This window comes from Bemisia tabaci, chromosome 3 (genome assembly GCF_918797505.1).
Source record: "Bemisia tabaci chromosome 3, PGI_BMITA_v3".
NCBI classification, from domain to species: Eukaryota; Metazoa; Arthropoda; class Insecta; order Hemiptera; family Aleyrodidae; genus Bemisia; species Bemisia tabaci.
The window spans coordinates 27,156,323-27,174,853 of record NC_092795.1 but is presented as its reverse complement, the minus strand read 5'-3'; positions in this window follow the sequence as shown (position 1 = coordinate 27,174,853).

Sequence of the window (18,531 nt, the reverse complement as noted above, 5' to 3'; positions counted from 1 at the left end):
TCTTATCCTGAAATTTGGAATCCCTGATGGAATCCTAATTTTTCCTGATTCTTGACTGCTAAATCCTGATTTTATAATTTTTCCAAATCCTGATTTTTTACGGAGAAAAATGAAAATTTCTGCATAAGCGTATGCGGAAGCATTACTCCAGAACTAATCGCTTGATGAAAGAATCCGATCGATTGGCTGACTTTTCTCAAATCCTGATTTTTACGACCGATTTTCCCTCAAATCCTGATAGAATCGGAAAAATCCTGAAGCTAGACACCCCGGATTCCATCCTGATTGATTGGATGACCTGCAGCTTGATAAAAAAAATCCGATCGGTTGGCTGACTTCTCAAATCCTGATTTTTACGACCGATTTTCCCTTAAATTTTGATGCTAGACACCCTGGAATCCATCCCGATTGAGTATAGCTTGATAAAAGAAAATCCGATCGGTTGGCTGACGTTTCTCAAATCCTGATTTTTACGACCGATTTCCCCTCAAATCCTGATAGAATCGGGAAAATCCTGATGCTAGACACCCTGGATTCCATCCCGATTGAGTGGATGTCCCATAGCTTGATAAAAAAAAAAAATTCGATCGGTTGCCTGACTTTTCTCAAATCCTGATTTTTACGACCGATATTCCCTCAAATCCTGATTCTAGACACCCTGAATTCCATCCCGATTGAGTGGATGTCCCATAGCTTGATAAAAAAATCCGAGCGGTTGGCTGACTTATCTCAAATCCTGATTTTTACGACCGATTTTCCCTCAAATCCTGATGCTGGATACCCTGGATTCCATCCCGATGGAGTGGATGTCCCGATAGACCGAAGTATCTCTAAAAACATCGAGAGCAGCTAGAAAATCCAAGATGGCTCATTTTCCCTTATTCTTGTTTGACCATCACTCGCTGTTTTCCTTAGGATGCCGGTGATGACCGCGACCGCGGTCACCGCTCTCGCCGCGGGACAACGCAGCGTGTCGCTCGGAAAAATGTCTGGGTAGACGCACGCAGACGCTCTCGTTTACGTGACGTCTCGCCGGGGCTGGGGGCCATGGGACCCGGGCACTGGGGCCCACGGGCCCGCCTCCGGCTAAGCGACCAACACGACGGAAAAGGGGGAGTTATTCAGCTGATTTGCAGAAACGAGCGATAAATAAAAAGCCGTGATAGACGGTGCGTGACGCAACGCGGAGCGCATGCTCCCGCATCAACCGCGTTGTCAAACGACGAACGAACAACCACGTTTACCGCCGTGCTATGGGAGAACGCCGTGCGAGCCTGTAGACGTTACCAGATTTCCTTTACTAAAAATCGAATTTACTGGGAAATTTTTGAGTAATTTTTCCCCGATTTTTCAGAAAATTTTGTTCGCAACTTGAACATACATATCCGAAAATTTCACGGGAAATGTGCATGACTTTCCTCAAAAATACATGTTTTATCCGGACAAATTTGGCAACTCTTGAATGTTCGTACGGCGTTCTTCCTCGGCACGGCAGTTTAGGCTGCTAAAGTTTCTCTGTACAGCTGAAATCTGGCAAATGCGCGATTTGGACGATGATACAAAATGATATGTTCGTCTCCTCATCGTGGGCTCGGGATTGCGGAGGTGGACTGTGATTTCAGGGGTCATCGGATTAGTAAAACGTGACGTTTTGGCATCGACCGGTTCGTGTGGTGCGTCCGACTCGGACGTGGACGGCGAGAAATACTGGACTAGACCTCGGCCGATCCGCGGTGGAAAGGATATCCGACGCCAGAGAACAGATCTGCCGTGCTCAGGAAAAACGCCATATGACTGAATTTACTGGAAAAATTTGAAGTATCCCCTCCCCCCCAAATTACATACCACACAACATCATTTATCGGTTCGATCAAAGCTGACAGTTCAAATTTCAAACTTCCTATTTTCTCTACTTCTCTCTTCTTCTGCCTCCTCCTCCTTTTTTCTTTTTCTCCTCTTTTTCCTCATCTTTCGTCTCTCAATTCAGCGCTCTTGCGGTGCTGGTACCTGGTGCAACTGGATGCCATGCGCACACCAAGCTTAAATCTCACTAAGCGTAAAAGAAGAAAATATTTTAAAACAATAAATAAAAATAAATAACAGAAATAATACTCAAAATTCTCCCCCCAGAAGAAATTTTGTTTCACAGCAGACCCTCAATCCAGCCCTGAGAGTACTTTCCAAAACCATAACCCGAGAGAAATTTCAGCTGAAATCATGTGGAAATCCGCCGGAAAATTCGAAGTTTTCCGGCAACAGCGGCGGATCTCTTATCATAACGCCGCGACAGCCGCTCTTCGCGCGGCGCACAGTGAATCGAGTCAGTATAAAAAGTCGGACATGAAATTTTTGATGAAACTGCAAATTTTGATGTTTATTTCGTCACATTTTAATTTCAAGGGGTACTAAAGGAAGAAAATTTTACTAAAAAACCGATGATGCCACTTTAAGAGCTTCAAGTCTTGTACAAACACGAGTTGTGAGCGTTTAAAGTTTCCAAATCTTGTCCAACCTCTCCAATATGGATTCGATCCACCGTGCGGCGCGGCGCAACAGCCGATTGCCGGATGAAAAAATCGCAATCGGAGCAGATGAAAAACGGGAAGGAAGATTACAGCAACAGTCGTAACCGATCGACTCGCGTTTCCTTCCCGATTCACAACGGATCGGCAAACAATACGGCGCGCGAAAAAAATGATCTATGCGATGGCATACCGTTAACCTCCTCCGTTCACACACCGAGTCATCGTCCACCGACTGCATCGGATTCGAGTCGGGTACAGGCCCGGGTGCGATCACAGGAGTCGATTCGCTCATCTCTACGATAACGGTCAAAACGGTTCCATTACAGCGCAGCGCTTACAATGCGATTAACCGTTGGTGTAGGTATCAAAATCAGGAGGAAATCCTATCGAAACATAATTTGGACCGCATTTACCAACAAGGAACTACAAATTCTGGCTCAGCTTAGGAAAAGCGTATGCAGGGTGTCAAATTTTTTTCATATTAGGAAATCCTAATGAAATCCTGATTTTTCCTGCTTTTTGAATGCTAAATCCCGATTCCACAATTTTTCCAAATCCTGATCAAATCCTGATGTTTAGCGGAGAACAATTTTGAGAAAAAATGGCGAATGTAACTTCACAAAGTTAGCTCGATAAAAAAATCCGATCGGGCGGCCGACTTTTCTCAAATCCTGATTTTACGACAAATTTTTCCTAAAAGCCTGATGAAATCGGGATAAAATCCTAATTGAACTTAAATCCTGATAGAATCGGGAAAATCCTGATGCGAGACACTCTCGTACGTACCATTAGTTTCCCTGTGCGCATACGTGTTTTAACAAATTAGTCAGAAGTTGTAGTTCCAAATTGCAAAATTTGGTTCAATTTTCTCTCCTGCTTTACTTAAGTCTTTACAAAAAAAGAGTGTTAAAATTTGAACAAGGTTTGTACCCATAATGAAAATTTAGATGGATATCAATGTTTTGGTAGGAGCCGGACTTTAGCTACGGAAAGTTAACTGCAATTAAACTAACGCAACGTAAAATTAACTTTAAAAAAAATATGAAAAACTCCGACTAAAATTAACGCAGCTTAAAAACAACGTATATGTTACATTAGTCTCCCTATGGACATATATGTTTTTAAGAATGAGCCCGAAATTGTAGCTCTCAATTGCAAAATGTACGCGAAGTAGTCACCAAGAAATAAATTCAGACTGATTCTGGATTTTTAATCGATACGTCCAATTATAGACACTTAAATCTTCTCTCGAAATTGATTCCCTATATTCCCGTCGTGTGAATGATTTTCAACTTTCTATTCGAAAACAAATACATAAATAAGAAGGCTAAAAGTCCAAGTCTAAGAAGGCGTCTCAGCCCTCATTCTGAGGCGTTTAAAGGGGCAGTCCCCCGGCCGTTGAAATGACACCCCAGACAATATCTTGTCGCATCAAGCGGCTCATAATAAGCCACTTAAAGAAATCTACCCTCGTCGACAACGACCGACATCGAATAGCGGCAATCAAACGGCTCCTCGATTCCCCGCGCCCGCGTCTTGCGAGAGTGAAACGACGCGGCTCAAACAATGAGAAATTAGAGTCGGCGAGAGAGGGTTGGCGCGGCGCCTCCGAAGGGGTGGCAGGCGGGGGGATGCGGACCCGAGACCCGGGGAAGGGGAGGACGGGAGAAATATTCCGGGAGCCAAGGCGGCCGCAACGAGTTATTTTATCTTCATCAGTGTTGGCTCCTGGCTGCCCCTGCATCGGCAACCGCAAGACAATCGTCCGCCGCTGTCCGCGGTTTCGGAGGTGGTGGAAACGATCCCGGATTCCCGCCAAGGTGCTTGATCCATACTGCCGTTCTTCGAAAAAACGCCTTACGAACATTCGAGAGTTGCCAATTTTCCGAATATACACGGAGAAAAAAACTTCGTGCGTGAGACCCGAAGTTGAGGTCATATGGATCTCTGAAGTTTTCGGATCACGTATCTAAAAACTTGAGGTCGAGCTGCCGAAGTTCGGGTCAGACATCTGAAGTACTTCGATACTTACCGAAGGGTTCGGGTGAGATATCTGAAGTACTCCGGTACATACCGAAGTGCCTCGATGTCTGACCCGAACTTCGGCAGCTCGACCTCAAGGTTTCGAATGCGTGATCAGAAAAATTCAGAGATCCATATGACCTCAACTTCGGGTCCCATACACGAAGTTTTTTTCTCCGTGTAAAACATGTATTTTCTTTTGATCTTTTTACTCTCATTATAAAAGCGGTAACTCGCAATCTTCACATTTACACAGTTCATATTTGTTCCATTTAGCGGGCTATCTGTCGCGTATGTAATCCAGAGGCTTCTGTATAGGCGGATCCAAGGGGGGAGGGGGGGCGTAGAAGCGTGCGCCTCCCTCCCTCGTTCGCTCGAAAAAGGAGGAAGAAGAGAGAAAGAAGAAAGAAGGAAGGATTGGAACAAAAAGAAGGCAAGACGATTAGATGTTGTAATTATTCATAACGAAATTGACTCGGAACTACATATTAGATACTTCAAAAATTTTCGGGGGAGGCCCCTACCCCCCCCCCCCTTTAAGGTGTCTGGATCTGCCTGTGGGCTTCTGTGGCCCTTAATTTTGACAGTTTGCTCTCCAATTTAGCCGGGGATTTGTGTGGGAGGTGGTTTTTCATTAAAGAAATTCTTGCAAAAGATCATTAATCAAAGAAACTTTTTCACATAAAGATTCCATAGTGTGGGGACTTCTCCGCAAGATAATCATCGATTTGTGCGGACTTATCATCAAAAAGATCTCACAGGTAGAGCTCGGGGAACCGTGAAATTTGTGGACATTTCGTTTTAGTACCGGATGACTGTCAAACGGATCCAGCCTTACACTACTGTAGAAGCCACTGCGAGTTCGCTGAAATGTTTCGTGTGTGTCTCTCGTTGACTGAAGCGTCAGGCTGAAATAACCGCCCGAAGCTTAAACCAGTGGTAAACGGCGGAGTCCTTAAGCCGCGGTGTCACCGGAGCTTTCAAGTTGACGAGCCAGCAGACGGCGGCCGAGGGTGGCGACAGAGAAGGAAAACAAACGCGGGGAGCGCAGCGTCTGAGGACACGGTTCCACAGGCAGTCCGCGACTCTGAGTTACCCGCGCAACTGGCCGCAATGATTTTGAGATAATCTACACGATTTGGGGGCGGAAATTGCCACAACGTTGCGCTGCTAAGGCCTGGATACACGCTCAAATTTCCATCAATTTCCGATTAAGTGGTGACTGGTGAGCACCATCTACCATCAATTTTTTGCGGTCTGCAAAAATTTGATTGTAGATGATAGACTGTGGGTTTCATCCGTCATCTGATTTTCACACAATCGTGCTTATTTCATACTTATTTCAATCAACATGCTGTTTTAATTAATTATACATAACAATTTAGATAGGTAACTCTCGACAGCCATTTTTGTCATCATTTTGATCGGAAATTGACGGAAATTTGAGCGTGTATCCAGGCCTCTACACAACATAGGTTGGCAGGGTTGACAAAATGTCTTTATTATCCTATTCCCTAACTTTTACACTTAAGCGCCTGGTCCGATCAAAGCCCCTCGAATATGATCGAAATATCGTGAAAATGGACCATATATCTTCCGGGAGAAAATTTTCCGTAACTTTTTGCTACTCAAACCAAGTTTTTCTGCCATTTGAGAATTTTTCTCTCGCAACCTTAGGACTAGTCTGCGTGCTAAGGAAAAACGTCGAATGAACATTTGAGAGTAGCCAAATTTCCCTTGATAAAATACGTATTTTTTACGACATTCATGCACATTTTTCTTTGACATTTTCAGATAAAATTAAGTACGGAATTGTCTGACAATTTTGGAAAAAATGTTTTCACGATTTTCCCTATAAATTCGGTTCTTATCGAAGGAAATTTGGCAACGTCTGAAGGCTCATACGGCGTTCTTCCTAAGCACGGCAGTAGTGTCACCTACAATTTTTGGAGATAGAATCAAACTTGCGCAAAAAATTCCGACGGCGGCGCGGCCGTGTTCATGTCGCGGACTTTCCGTGAAACCTTAGCTCATGGTGGTATCCAGCTAGTCCCGCCGGTGTGAAGCGAAAGGGGTGAGAAGCGTTCGTGGCCGGGGTGGGCTGTAGCATTCAAGCTGGAATGAATGCCACGAAGCCGCGTGGAGGATCTGGAGGGAGGGAAACTGCGGGGACACTTAAGAACCCGCGGTCCCCGGCCCCTGGTCCCCACTATTGCGTCGATTCGTTACTTCACTTCTCGCCATCTCACCTATCGGCGAGGGTGACTCGCCACACGCCGGACCGGCTTTTATTTCGCACTTGCGCCGGAAACCATCTCCCCATTCTGCCCGATACAGTAGCAAACACGTAAAGGACACGAGGTCTGATGGCTTAACTCCATTACTAGGGTGTCTATTTTTCTTCCATTTTGGGAAATCCTGATTTTTCCTGATTTTGAATGCTAAATCCTGATTTCATAATTTTTACAAATCCTGACTTTTATCAAAGAAAAATTAAAATTACTGCATAAGCGTATGCGAAAGCAGAACTCTACAATTAATAGTTCGATCCAAAAATTTGATCGGACGGCCAACTTTTCTCAAATCCTGATTTTACGACCGATTTTTCCTTAAATCCAGATCAAATCAGGTTTAAATCCTGATTGACCTCAAATACTGATAGACTCGGGAAAATCCTGATGCTAGAGAAGCTGATTGTACATAACTATTCAGCATACTATAATCTTTGTAGTAACGTTAAGAAAATTTCGCAAGTCTGGCTTATGTCTGAGCAAATCGCCCAGATGCATCGAAAAACATAGAAAAAGCGACAGATTTCGGCGAAGCGCCACGTGGTGGCGGTTTTCTCAACTACAGTAGTAGGGATCCACCTTAAGAGAGTGGATGCGCAAACATCGCAGATACCTACAAACCTACACATATCTTCCCTTGACATGTCGATGACGACCCTATTAATCCCCACTACACCCCTCCTCCATCGCATTTGAGAGCTATTTCGAATTGCGGCATTTATACGACCGGACGATTCGGGATCGTCGCCCGATGATGCGGTCAAGAGTATATTTCTCGCTGCGGCATGAAACAATGTCGGAGACTGTCTCGTTATTCGTCTCCCCGGGCTCCAGTCGAGTGTTAACGATGCGACGACAGTTCCTTGTAAGCTTTCATAGTTTAATAGCCCTCGGCTCGCCCCCCCCCCCCCCCCTCCCCGGTAAACTCGCTCACGCACTTCGCCCTCCTAGCTCGAAAGTTAAATCGCTCCTCCACAAGCTTGAATACTATGGCGGGTCCAGCAAATTGGCAACATTGTTTTTCTCCATTTAAACCTACGGAAATGTATCGCTTCTCGGAGGGGCCGGGCGCTCCGACGAGAATCGATTTTTTAACATAGGAGGGAATCCGGTGTTGCCAAATTGCTGGATCCGCCCCTGGTTGAACACCTGAAATGGGAGAATATGAACATGTAACTTGAAAGCCTAAGGCCCAAAAGAGCAGCCTTTCTTCCCGAAGTTAAAACATGAAAATTTACAGTGAACGCCGGTGCACCCGTTGGGCTTGAAATTTTGGCTGCAAAATATTTTTAAACCAAACCAAGGTTTTCCATAATTTTTTCATTTTCCGATGAATCAATTACGCTACTCACAGAATCGCAATTTGATGGTTTAAGCTTGTGCATTAGCAAACACTAAAAGGATCAGTTAAAACGTCAGCCCTGATCACCAGTCCAGGTCACCGAAATTTTCTTGACTGCCGGAAATCCTGCACTTTCTGATCATGTCACTGGATTGATCCAATTTCAATTGCCGAAGTCGGCACTAGGGTCCTTTTCCCATGAACGATCACTAATTTGCAACCGCTTTGTAAAAACCTTAGAGTGACATATTAATTATAAAGTATACAAATCACACGGTACAAAGGAATGCTGGCAAGACCCGATGAATACAGGGCAAAAATACCGATTGAAAACGTTGTAAAAGGAAAAGAGATTTGAATGGAAGCGACGCGCCTCTGATTGGCCCGTCCGATATGCACGTCACAGGGCTGAGTGAAAAGCTTGTGTGCAAGTTCTGTCAATATGAGACGTTCCGATTCGAAGTTCGTGAACATGAGTTCCCTCAATGCGCTGGTGAGAGACGGGCCATTTTAAAATGTGTGCCTGTGAGCTCTGCCAATATGTCGGTGAAAAATGGTTCAATTCATAATTTGTGCTCATGAGTTCTATCAATGCACTGATGGCGGAGGATCCAAATGCTACATCACAACTCAAGGATTTTGTCGACTTATGCTTTGCTGCAGCTTCTGCGATCATACCTACTGTCTATCAGCATTGATTTGAGAACTCAAATTGGTACTGATTTCTGCATGGAAAGAGAGACCTGAAACAGGGTGAGATATTTTCCTACCTTTCAAAATTCCCTAACTTTTCCACGACTTATGAGAGTTTTTGAACGTACGATCCCCTCACTTTTCTCATGTTTTTCTTCAGCATAATTTCTCATTTAAAATGCTGTTCACAGAAAAATGTTGGCGCGAAGCCAACTTAAAAGCAGAAATTCTACTGCTTATTAATGTAGTGTGCAAGTACGGGAGAGGACAACGCAATTTTTCGGCCGGAAGAGAGAATTTGAAGGTTCTGCAGCAAAACTGTCGTACTGAGGAAAACCGCCGTATGAACCTTCAGGCGTTGCCAAATTTTCTTCGATAAAACACAAATTCCCTGGTAAACTTGTAAATATTCTTCTTCCAATTTTTTAGAGAATTTTGTTCGTATTTTGATCTAAGGTTCCTGAAAATTTCAAGGAAAAAATATATTTATAGTTTTCCTCAAAAATAAACATTCAATCAAAGGAAAGCTGGCAACTCTCGAATGTTTATACGGCGTTTTTCCTCAGCACGGCAGAAAACTCCCTGACTTTTCCAGGTCTCCATGACTTCAAGAACTCATCACCCTGTACCATAAATTTGAAAATTCAAGTTGATACTCATTCCCGAGAGGAAACACTGTAACTGCTCGCTCTTTCGCTGACAATGAGTCCCTTTATACTGAAAGTCAAGACAATGTGAATTCATTTCTGATTGGTTCCCGTATTTTAAGCCTTCACAGTGTCACAAACGAGAATAAAGATTACATTTTCACCGATTGCAAATATTATAATCTGGAATGGACCAGGGAATCACGGGTTCGGCAAGGAACAAACGGAATGAGAGAAGGAACGGAGAAAGGAGTTTGAGAATGGGCCGAGCAAAGATTACGATAAACGTTCAATTTCTGTAATCTTTATTCCCGTTTGTGACTCCATGAGGGGGTGTTGTCTTGACTCTCAGTATAAAGGGACTCTAGATATAACTTGCAACAGCGTTACTCAAGATTATGAATAAGCCTCACGAGTGATGCAGGTCGATCAAGAGGCAACGGTAGACGGGGAGCAGGGAGAGAGGAGGGGGGGGGGGTGTCGGGGCCCATTGAGATGGAATCCGATCGGATCCGGGCGGGATAATTAAAAGGGAAAACACAAAATAAAAACAGCCCGCGGCGCATACCACGGGAGCGAGCGCCAGCCAACGCCGCCGCCGTCGTATGTGCACTGTGTGTAGGCAGTACTGCCGTGCTTCGGAAAAACACCGTATAAGCCCTTAAATTTTGTCATATTTCCTCAAATAAAAACGTAATTCACTAGGAAAATCAAGAGTATTTCTCTTCAATTTTTCAGACAATTTTGTTTGCAATTTTATCTAAAACGTCTGAAAGTTTCGAAGAAAAATACGACGCGTCATTTTTCTCCAAAATGCGTGTTTTATTCGGGGCAATTTGGCAACTCTCGAAAGTTCTTACGTCGTTTTAACTTAGCACGACAGAGCAGTGAGTTAGTGACAAGGATGAAACGAAGGGGGAACTGGAAACGGTGGGAAGGGGGGGGGGGGGCTGAACGGAAAATCGGGCTTAAAGCTACGAAGCGAGCAGGGTCCCGCGAGTTCTCACGATGAGCGAATTCGAAGGTTCCGATCGCAGGGTGACGAATTTCCCTTGCTTTTGCTAAAAATCATGAAATGAAAATGAAATGCATCGACCGAACGCATACGCGCATAAAAATCGCGTCTTCTGCATGATGCATCTGCAATAAAATTTAGTGTAGAAAGTGGGCATTCTTAATTTTTTTGCTAAGTTTTCCGTGAAATCCACTAACAGGATTTAGACAAATTGCTTCACCAGGATGCCAATGTTTCCAGGAATAACAAATTTCCTGTCACTTCGCACTGAGAAAAAAACACTATTAATAGTTGTATGTGAACTAATGATTATCGGTCTGAGAACCATACTGTGGTAGCTCGTACCATAGTATGGTTTAGACACCATAACTAAGGTATATGTACTATTATTACATGTTGCCTTCACTAGTATTAGTGGTGTTCCATATGAACCACTAATTGCTTTATAAGCCATAGATTTTTCTCCGTGCAGGGTTTCCAATCATAATACTTTTCCGAGGATTTTTAGTGAATGGTCATACGATGTTCTTCCTTCGCGAAGCAATCATATTTGAATGAATGCCCTCAAGTCAAAGGTCACAGATTTCCACGTCCGACAACATCGGACGACCACCTAGAGGTCAACCACCCCGGTATAAACTAACGAAAAATAATCGCGAACAAATCGTCAACTTTGAACGGATCCGTTAGCAGGGTGGGTCAGAAGGACACGAGTACTGGCGGACTAATTAAAAACAGCAAAAGAGCAATCGAATGTTGCCAAATATCCTCCGATGAAAAACCTATCTTGGAAGAATTGCATTAATACTACTCCTCAAAAATTTCGAATAAACTATCCATAAAGTGCACATAGAATCTCTTGAGAATTTCAAAGGGAATTAATAAGAAAACTTCCCCGAAAATGCGTATTTTACGGAGAGAAATTAGGCAAAAGCACATAAGGCATTTTTCCAGAGCATGGTGCACGGTATTGCCATGCTACGAAGAACGCCGTGTGAACATTCGAGGATTGTCAAATTCCCCTTAATAACAAATGTATTTTTGACGACATTCGTGCGCATTTTTCTTTGAAATTTTCAGATGTATTAGATTAAATTGCGTACGAAATTGTCTGAAAATTTTGGAAAAAGATATTCACAAATTGGCCTGTAAATTCGGTTTTCATCGAAGGAAATTTGGCAACGTCTGAAGGCTCATACGGCGCTCTTCCTTATCACGGCACGGTAGATGACCGCACACGCGATATGACGACGACGCGAGACGGCTGTCGCGGACGGGAGGTCGCCACTTCGTCGCCCTCTTTACGTTAAAAGGGCGTACCTGAACTTCGCAATGAACCCTGTCGTTCGTATAACGTAACGTTGCACGGGCTCATCTCTAGGCACAGTTACGCTCTTTTTACCAGCCAAGTGACGATTTGATCAAGCATCTGCAGGAAACGAGGAGTTCTACGAAAGATTCGCAACGCGAGCCTTGCAATTAAGCGATGTTCTGGAGCAGAAATATTGAAAATTAGACAGATACATGGGGCACGGGGCGCGTTTTAACCAATCAAAAGCCGAGATTTCGTTTTGCGCGAAAGAAAAGCCCAATCGTGGGAGCAGCAGTTGTACTGCCGTGCTAAGGAATAACAGCATACGAGCAATCGAGTGATACCAAAGTTCTCCCGACGATATGATTTTTTACAAAAATTGTGAGTACTTTTCCTTAACACTTTCAGACAGTCTAAATAGAATTTCGAAAATAATTCTCTAAAAACTGGAAGAAAGGTATTCACAAGTTTTCACAGAAAAGGCATTCTTCGTCAAAGCTTTGGCAACATTGGACGAATCATACGGTGTTCCTATTTGGCATGGTGTATAAAACAGTAATGTGGTTTCTAAAGACTGATGATAGGAGAAAATAGCAGTTTCGTGAAGAATAAAAAGTACGTGGAAGGCCATCATCAAGAAGATGAGAGAATAAAATAAATTCACCGCAATTCATCTAAAAAGAAGCTGTAGGCAACCTTTCGTTACTTAAAATTCTGGTTAAAATCGCGAAACATCGAAGATACTCGGGATTACAAAATTTTCGGGGGTAATTCTCTCATTATTCCTCGACATTTTTTCAGCCAACACCATGCCGTCCGTTTTTATCGGTGTGCGAGTAATCCTCGGACTTGCTGTAGACGTTTTCCAATTTGTTCGCGAGAAAAAAGAGAAAACGAAAGAAAATACCTATTGTCTTGTATTCCTAGGAGTTCAATCCTAAATTTTAGAAGCACACCCCAATGCATGAAAATGTCATTCAAAGTTATGTCAGGCCTTTATAAATTTAAAAAGTACCTGCATTGCGGAGAAATCCAAGTTGAAATGTAGCTGCGAGCTTCTATCAATCGATACCGTCGCTCAATCCACACGTCGGTAAACTGTCAGAAAGGCGTAAGTACACTTTTAGAGATCAGCCCGGGGAAGCATTGCGTTATATGGACGACAGGGTTCATTGCGAAGTGTAGTTACGTGCTTATGTTAGTCAAGCGACGAATCAACACAAACATGTGTCTATCTAAAACTAACTACGGGTCAAGAGTCATTGACCGATTAGAATACATGTAAAAAAGCGTTTGATAGAATAACCGCCGTAACACAACCGATTTGGTAAATAGAATCGACCGTTTGACCGGCTGAATTAAACTGTAGTAGGATCTTTCGTTGGAAGAGACTATAAAAATACGTCACGGTGTGATTGGCTAAACGTTGAAATTAGACAAGTAATTTCAACGTTGTAAGGAATTCCCATTCACATGCATTAAAATAACTTTGTATATTACGAAGTTATTTTAATGCACGCGAGCAAATATTTTTTGATCGAATCTAAATTGCTCCAAAAATCCGAGAGTTTCCTCTCTTCTTTTGTGTTTGCCAGTTCTTCTGTGTTCTTTTGTCTTCTTTTCTCTACCTGGAATTAGATCTTATTTCGAGAGAATATTCACCTCAGACTAATTTAAAAACTTAGCGAGCAAATCGGGTTTGCGCTCCGAGTGATCACAAGGGGGAGCAGGGTTCCAAAATTTTGAAATGGACTTTTAATACTTGAAAACTCAAAACAGAATGGACAGGTACATAGTGGGCTACGATCCAACGATGTCGGATGTTGGCAATGGAATGACACTATATTCCTTTCTTAATTTTTCGAAAGGGTCTTACTTAAATCCCAGTCAATATTAAACACGGAAACTTGCCGTTCAAATTTGGTATCATTATGTATTCCTTTATCTGCGAGACTAAAGCATCAAAGCGCAATTCTGCGACACGCGCATTCGAAGACAAAGAGAGAGGAAGAAGAGGAGCGAGAAAGTAAAAGAGAGGAAAGAACTGTATTAATTAAAAATATCGTCGTATTCCACGCCACTTATGGCCTTTAAAATTGTTGCTGATGAAAACACATTCAACGCATCTTATTCTAACATAAACCTTGATAATATAGCCACCGATACTTCACTCGTTGATGATAACGACCTAATCAATATTTACACTTTTCGGAACCGTCTCGTACATTAGCGCGACTGGGCGTGGGAACACGCGTTCCTAAAATCGTACACGTACAAGTACGAGCAATTCGTCATTTCTCAAACGAAAGAGCCTAACTCCCTTCCAAGATTGCAGAATTGACACCAACTATTTGACTTTTTTCCGGAGGAAAACCGTGCGATTTTTGACCAAAATTCGGCTGATATTTGCTAGTGATCAGAGAAAGAACCAGTGAAATTTTCAATTAGAAATTCCAAACCATAAACCGGTCAAAATATAGTTTACGAGTGGAAATTTTGCAATCCTAAAATGTATTTACGTTACATCGTCTGAGGAATTTCAAGACGCCCAGACACACAATCAATCAACTTAAATCGCGAGCCCTTCAACACCCTTTCCCCTTCATCCGCGCCCCGAAATTGCCTCAACCTACCGTAAATTGTGCGCATAATCGAGGGTCATTCCACCGTGCTACGGAAAAACACCGTAAGAACAATCCACAGTTGCTGCATTTCCTCGAATAAAGTATTTAATTCTGAGAGGAGTCGTGAATACATTTCGTTGAAATGTATGGAGACGCTAGATGAAGTAATGAATGAAATTCTCTTGAAATTTCAGCGGGGAATAACACGATTTATTTCAGCGAGCCCGGATTTTATCACGCGAAAAACTTGGCAAAGTCCGCGTGACCATAAGTCGCTTCTCCTTAACGAGGTAGATTTGAACGGCGAAAGCGGATGTAAATAAACGAGTGGTAACTCGTCGGAGAAGAACGGGAGGAAAATAAAAACATTCGAGGTGCGCTACCAGACCGAGGCTGAATCGAAAGGCTTAAGGGGATCATTTGAAAGAGAGAAAACAATCCAGTTTAAAGGAGAAATTTGAATGAGCCACTTGGACGGATTATTACCCAGTTGACACGTTTCGGTTATAATTCTGCGTTTTTCTTTTTTCCCCAACGCCCGGCTTGTTGTCAGCGCAGTGCCCCAGTTCTGCCGTGGTGAGGAAGAACACCGTATGAGTCTTCAGACGTTGCCATATTTCCGCCATAAAAAACGAATTTACGGGGAAAATTGTGAATATTTTGCTCCAAATTGTTCACACAATCTTGTTCAAAATTTGATATTAATTACCTGTAAATTTCGAAGAAAAATATTCGTAACTTTCCTAAAAAATACGTGTATTATCCGTAGAAATTTGGCAACTCTCGAATGCTCTTGCGGCGTTTTTTCTTGGCACGACAGAGGTGGTGAATGCACTCGGCATTGCCTCCGATAAGCGAGTTCCAAAACGCATCATACATCAGCTTCAGCCATCAGCTCCATAATATTAATTACCCGTAAGAAAGACTCCCGTTGTTTTTTTGGGGTCCTCACTTGAAGGTATCGAGCGGCTCGATTCTTGAATCGATATCGAATGACTACGATCGATAAAAAGCATTGCTAGATAGGGATTTATCGATCAGAATCATTCGAGCTCGATTATTGAATCGATATCGAATGACTATGATCGATAAAAAGCATTGGTAAGATAGGGATTTATCGATCAGGATCATTCGATAACGATTCGAAAATCGACCCGCTGAAGAATCGGACACCTGTAGAAAAACAACAAAACTCAGACCTTTCAATTTGTGCTTTTCGTGACTTCAGGGAGAACCCAGATGGCCTCCTTCCGTTGGTTTTTAACGAAAAACTGCCCATAAAAGTATGTAATTTTTGAAGTTGGGGTGGCTAAGCGTGATGCAGAATATAAAATGCCCTTATCCTATTACACGATTCCAGAATGCGTCAATTAATTCTCCCATAGAGCTTTTACGGGGCTACGAACGACTTCGAATTTACACAAGAAACATACGTTTGTTATAAAATGAAAAGAAGAAGAAGAAGAAGAAGAAGAAAAATCATTGAAGTTTAGTAATTTGAATGAGGATTCTCACTCTTCAGCGTCCCACCCAATACAAACTACTTAGACGGGTAGAATAAAATGAAAGCGATCTCTCGACGATCAGGCAGCGTTGAAGTATAAGGTGTACGTGTATTATTTATTTCAGGGGGAAAAAATGAAAGGAACCTGGAGGGATGTAGGCCACCCCGCGGCCCGCGACCAAGCGACCGACCTGGGGGTAATAGGATAATAGGATAAAGACTCACATACACATGTACAAATATTTGTCGCTCTTAATCAATCCCATTTTTTCCACGCCGCCTTGCGCGGTCGAGGCAACATGTTGTCAGTTTTTGGCAACAGAATTTACTGACGGCATGTGACCAGAGAAGGGAAATTCGCCTTCTTTAAAGAGTTTGGTGAATGAAAGAGGAAATTTACAAAATTAAGTAACAATTTAAACATTTTTCGGAAAAAAAAAAAAAAAAAAAAAAAAAAAAAACTACTCTAGAGACATAGTTGGACCGCGTTAAACAGAAAGGAACCAAGCCACATCAGCTATTGCCAAAATTGAGCAATTTAATTTTTAAAGTAAAAACGGTTGTGCGGATTTTCGTGAAGATTTTAGTGAATTTTCTGCATAGTTCGCAGAAAATTCCTTAACATTTTCGAAGGAATTTGCACAATCGTTCTCTCGTTAAAAATTAAATTGCCCAGTTAAAGGCACCAGCTGATGTGGCTTGGTTCCTTTCTGTTAAACGCGGTCCAGTTAAAATGTGATTTCTATGGCTCAAAAATGCTTAAGTAGTTCGTATTGGCAGCAGAATGTACTCACGCCATGCAGTTGAAAAAAGAAATCGATCATACTGGAAAATCTTCGTGAACGACGGAGGAAATTATCATTTCTCATTAAAATATAGTATATTCCGAAAGACCTTTTCTTATCAAGACGGAAAATTTGAGTTTTAAGGATCACAAAAAGTTTGAAAGTTATGTTAGGAGGTTGGTTTTTTTACGTTAGACTTTTGCTAACCTTATAAAAAAAAGTTTGATGCAAAATCACCAATATTTCTAAAATGCCAGGCATTTCCATTGATCAACAAAACGGAGGCTTAGTTGAAATACGGTTTGCAATTAAAAAATACTTCTAGCTCATTCATAGAAGCACCTGTCCGCAAAGGGAAATTTGTGGCGCATGCGCTGCTTTGTTTCTAAAACGAGTCGGCTTGAGTTATTCCTCATTACAAAATATAGTAAACTTTCCTCTGAAATTACATAATCCCGAGACGATGGAAATTATGATAATTTACGAAGCAATCTTGCACCGAAATTTCCCTGGATATCATTTCTTTTCTTAGCTGTCTCCTTGTGATTAGGTGACGCATAATATTAGTTTGGCTAAAGACGTGGTTTGGTTTCCAGGTTTACTTTAAGTTTACGGTCAGAGGTCATACTCATACACAAAGCGAACAACATAGAAAAGAAAAAACAGTGGCAACTTACAGTTTAAACCAAATTCTTGAAAGTGAGAGGGCTTACCTAGAACAAACAAAAAGAAAAATCACATTAATTTTTTAAGGTAACAGAAGTACAACCAACTCGCCGAGCAAAATGAATGCGGAGCGAAATCTGCTCCGTAACGCTTAAATTCTACTCATGTCAAAACAAAATGTAAATAACAGCGTTTTATAATATAGGTAGCATAACAAGTAATACAATAACCAAAAGGTCTGCTATTATTATTATTATTGTAATGTTCTTAAATATCTGAACAAAATACTTAAAATATGTCCAGTATTATTGTACAATTTGCGCTAACCCTTTCCAGGGGATCCTTTTATATATTTTAAAAACCAATGTAAATATTGTAATGTCACTTGTAGAATGACAATAAATATCACATTTAAATATATCTATGTTCCAAATCAAGCACGGATGACGGCCAAGTAATTAGCATCATCAAACTGCGCCACGTTTGTCAAACAGATAACTCAACCAATCACACATGAGTCATCATTAGGCTAAATTTAATGTGGGTTCCTGCGAGGATCTTCCACACGACGGGACGCCGCTAACGATGGCTCTCGGAACCATTTTGTCTCAGATTCGGGACTGATAATTAATCGTTGAGCTCCAGCATCCAGCTCCGATGAGTGTTGCCTGTTGCATCCGTCCATCGACACCTCCAAGACTCGAGCGGCGCTGCAGGGAGGCCATTGTCGTCTCGGCGAAGCGGACGCGGAAGAGATACGTCCAACGACAACGCGACGCGACGTCTTAAGCCCCGTGGCCATAAAATATTCGAGCATCCATCGCCGCGGCCGTTTCCCGTGCAGCACAGCACACAGCACTGCTCTCTATTATTCCGCCACACAATGCACACACGCGCGAGTTGATGACACGATCATTGCCACGCAGAAAAAAAGCCCAGGTTATACGGACCGACTAGAGTTCGGTAGGGGCTCCTTGAGTACCTTTATAGACATAGTATGGTCATTTCTGTGCCGGTTTTTCATTGGTCGCGAGAAAACAGGCTGCCGCGATATTCTTACGGTCGTAAATAAACAAAAAACAAACAAGATGGCTGCTATCAGCCA